Genomic DNA, 4,828 nt, shown 5'->3' with positions numbered 1-4,828 from the left:
GTGTCGGGATTAGTTCATTCTTGTTGAGAACCCAACTGCAGAGCTGAAGAGGCAGATATGATTTCTTGAAAAATTTAATGATAAAGCAAAAATACAGAAACAATAAACCAGAACTTTGTGTCTGAGCAAGGCGGTCCTTTGCCAAATCCATTAGCACAATAGTTCTTGCAAGAGAAAAGATTTAGTTCCAGTCGTGGGCAGTTCTATACAGAGATCAACAGGGGGCAGCGTCCCTGTACTGAATATATGATACTAAATCAGTTTTTTTATGATATTTGCTGGTACGGAAACCGTAACCGATTCTTGGACTAATTTGTCTGTTTGTACCTTTAAGTTTTTATTGTAACAAAAAAGTTAAACTGATACACTTTTAGCTTCAGCTATGTACTGAGTTATGATCACAGTTTTCAGGAGGCACGACCTCCAGCTCCACAGCCCAAGCTATGGGGCGACATTGGCAGTAGTTTGTCCTCCAACTAGAAGGTCGCTGGTTTGAATCCCAGCTATGTCAGTCTCAGCTGTGTCCATGAGGGTGACACTTCACCCACCTTGTTACTGATGGTAGTCAGAGACCCTAGTTGCATCTGTGTACACCAGCCTATATTGAATGTAGTGTCAAATGCTTTTGAGTCCTCTGACTGTAAAATGTGTTTATATACTTACAGGCCATTTACAGTACATAATATCTAAACTATTGTCCTGTTTTGTTTCCTTTGTTCCGGTCCTCAATGAAAAAAACATTGAAAAATTTGGTCTAGAGCCACTACTGATTCCAACAAACTTAAAGTAAAAAAAAAATAAAATAACTGAACTTAATTGATCTCACATTTGAGAAATTTACTTCTGCATTTAACCCATCCTTTGGGGAGCAGTGGGGGGGTGCACAAGGAGCAGTGTGGGGTTAAGGGTCTTGCTCAGAGACCCAGAGTGGCAGTCTGTGGGAGTGGGGCTTGAACTCTGAACCTCTGGATTCCAAGCACAATGCTCTAATCACTAGGCGGCCACTCCCCACATTTAAAGTTTTTACTAGAGAACAGTGTCATGATGTGTGGATTTTGAATTGCACTACAGCGCAGACAGGATCTCGGAAAGAACAAGGTGAATTGAAAGAATTTAATGATAACCAAAGGTAGAGACCTACAGTGCAACAGGAGAAGAACCAAACATGGCTGTAGATGGAGAACCAGACAGTAACAGGGAGAGATAACGAGCATGGAAATGATACAGACATTAAACAGATAGAACAGAATAATCCAGCGGGGAACCAATGTGTATATATAATGAAGGAAAAGTGGAGCGACAGAATGTAAAATAAGTAAATCATGAGATGATGTGAAGCAGCTGGGGCACAAGGACTGCAGAGAGACTAAGGAAGAGAGACAAAACCTAATATAGATGTAATTGAAATGATAACAAATGCACAAATACCAGCATTAAAGATAGAGAAATTATAGAAAGTATAAAAATTTTGAACTGATATTGTTGGAACAAAATGAAAGGAAATGCTATAAAGATAAACACAAGAAAACCTGAAACACAGATATGGCAACACAGAGTAGTTTTGTCTGCTCAGGCCTAACAAAAGGGTAACTGAAAAGCAAAGTAGGCTGTACATCAACATCAAATCAAAACAAAACACACCAATCAAAGACAAACACTTAAAAGACAAATGTGGGGCTGTCATTTCTGGGCCTTATATTCAACCTGTATGTAGTTAATACAGAGTTTTCATCTGTTCAGCCGTTTATAGTGTGCCATTGTGTATATATGTCTGGGGGAGGTTTGCGGACTTAGTACAAACAAGAACAGTTCAAGTGGCAATCTCCATTGACTGCCTTTAATTTAAGATGAGACTAAGCTAACATAGGAAAACAAACATCACATGGACCAAGGAGTACTTTCTATGAGAAAATAAAAAACAGCAATAAAAAAGTTCCATCAGTGGTTTTTTTCCAAGGAAAATACACAGCTAAAAACACAGACACTAAGCCAGGACTTTTTATGGTAAAGAGGTAATTTCACATTAGTAATGACAATTAAATCACTTTTTATGGATTCATCTAGGAAAGGCGAACAGCTTAACATATCTGTGCTTTCTATGGCTAATAGACAATTTAGAAACACAACTGGAAATAGTAATAACAAAGGACTTAATATTTTGATCCATTTTATTATCCTCAAAGTGAACTAATTTGCTAAGGAGATAAACAGACTACTTTCCCATTTGTCACATTTTTTTACAGGCTTTTCTTTGGCTGTGAAACAATTCTGTCCTGTTTTCTGCCTCCAATGAGTGCCATAGCGAGGGTTTGTCCAATTCTGGGCTCTCTTATGTTGGCGCTCCAACATTTCAGTGTTGTTGTCTTCTGCGCAAAACAGACCTTCAAACACTAAAAATGTTTAATATGGACCTAGGAGAAAAAAGGCCCCATTTTACTTCTGCTCTGCCTGTAACTTCGCTCCAGAGATGATAAACTACAAACAGGGTTCTCACGTTTGGGGACCGAGCTACTGTGTCAAGTTGGAAACATAGCCGATCTGCTTGACAGGGCTTTTCAAAAAGTAACTAATGAATTGTTAATGCGAAACACAAGGACCTAAAAGATGCTTGTCACTCTCTGAGAATAGATACAGGTTATATGTGAGAGACTGGTAACCTGATGTTGCAAAAGGACATGGAAAATGTCCTTGAAATGGATACGTATGAAGAAAAATTTCCATGTAGTGTTGATGTCATATTTTTTTTTTTTACATAAAATCTACAAAACAAGCATGAAAGTGAGAATGAATTTCATTCAAAGTCTAGAGATTCAAACTGAGATAAGGTATATTTGAAATTATTTAAAGGTTGCAGCCTGTTTCCTTTCTCTGTAAAACACAAAGAAGCTATGTGTTTTCTTCATAAATACTCACTGAAAGCTGCAAATAAAAGGTAAAAAAAAAACTTTCATGAAAAAGATAAAGTCTTTAAATAATACAAATAATAAGCCTTTGAATAGAATCACCATGATTTTATAGGATGGTTGGTCTGAAGTAGAATACTAAAGAAAAACCTAAACCTGCTAGGCTATAAAAGACTGGAGACTGTGGTGAAGGTTCAACATTAAGCAGGGGAAAAAAATAAATATGCAGCCGAATGATTACATTTTTTTTAAACCAAATCAGGTAAAGCCAAGAGCAAAATGAAATTATGAAAATGTGGCAAAACCTGCTTTTTTAAAATTTGTTTTATTTTTTTACCAGTCTTAGCTAGTTTTCACAGAGGACTTGATCTCTAGCGGACTTCAGTCTGTAGATGTGCAAAGCTGGCATGGGAATCCTCCTGTTAAAGGTAGGCTCTGTGTCTAAAGCTAAAGGATTGCAGCTGAAATAGCAACGAAACATAAAATGTAGAAAAATTAAAGGTTTATCTTGTTGAACAGGATACAACCAAATATTGTGTAGGAACGTCTCCTTTTAGCAACTTTCTTTCTTGTGTTTCTAAAATTGAACATATATTGATGACAAGTACCATGTGCAATCCTAGGTAAGGACCAACAGGGGCCGATGCCCCTGTTAATTAGTCCTGGATCTGTCATGGCCCTATACTCTGAAAAAATACACTAAAAATGTAGATTTATGTTCAGGATTTTTTTTTTCTTGAAATAAATTTATTTTCCATTGTTTTAAGCAGATAAGACCATATGTCAATGGAATAAGATTATTAACATTTAAAAAAGAAAACAACTCCCTGATGTTATTTTAAATGATAATATCTAATAATCTTATTTCTAAGGAGGGGGGGGCTTAATTCCTTTGGTAGATCATCTTATTTGGCTGTTTAAATGAAGGGAAATACACTTATTTCAATAAAATTGAAATAATTTTTAGATTATTTTTCTATTGTAACACTAAATCAATGTATTTTAATGGCATGGGCTTATGGGTAAGACCACTATTTCCTGGGCAAATATTGTGCCATTGCTATTCACTTAATTATTTAGCAATAACAGTCAACTTTTAGGAATAGCTGTATTTAGGATCACAGTTTTCATCTGTTTTTTTTTTTTTTTCTGTGCATTTGTTATTCTTTTGTTCTGTGGCCCATAAAAACACTTGGCCCTCCCAGGCCCCCTAGAACGTGTTTATCAAGACTGACCAGCTTTCACAATATGTTAATGTGTGTGAGCAAATTCTATATCAGATTGTTCACAAGGTTCTTGAGGATTACTGATAAATCTAGGCATAATTTTGTCCTGAATTCAAATGAATTGCATCTGAGAGTAATATCTGCTTCCAATTTTTCCTGCTTTTGACGCAAAGGTGCTTGATAAAAAACAATTAGTACTTTTATTTTTTTGCTTATTCAGTGAAATCAAAATCTCATACATCTTGAAGATTGTGCTTACGTGCGTCTGTGCACGTCTAACAGAGAAGCTGATTTCATGTGATTCAAACAGGACGGCTTCTGGTCACGGGTTAAAGGTCATGCCTTCTGCTTTGTTTACTTGGCTTAGCTCACATCTGGTGACATCATCGCTACAATATAAAATTCGCATCAGAGGTAAAGTTCCAGGGAGCGGTGATGTATTTAGCCTGCAGGCTGATAACCTCTCAGTTAAACTGGGAGCCAATCACAGACAGAAGGAAGCAGAGCAGTGAGCCAATGAGAGGGAAGCTGTTATCCCTCCCATCTTCTATTTGTGTCAACCGCTTTCTGCTGATGAGTCAAGCTGCAGAAAATAGTTATGTGACAGACCGGAAGTGTTCATTTCACAGAGCAGGGGTTTTATTGCAATGATTTAAGTTAAAATAAATAAATAAATAAATAAATAAATAAATAAATAAA

Source organism: Cyprinodon variegatus, unplaced genomic scaffold, assembly GCF_000732505.1.
Source record: "Cyprinodon variegatus isolate N-32 unplaced genomic scaffold, C_variegatus-1.0 Scaffold308, whole genome shotgun sequence".
NCBI lineage: Eukaryota > Metazoa > Chordata > Actinopteri > Cyprinodontiformes > Cyprinodontidae > Cyprinodon > Cyprinodon variegatus.
This window is presented reverse-complemented; position numbering follows the sequence as displayed.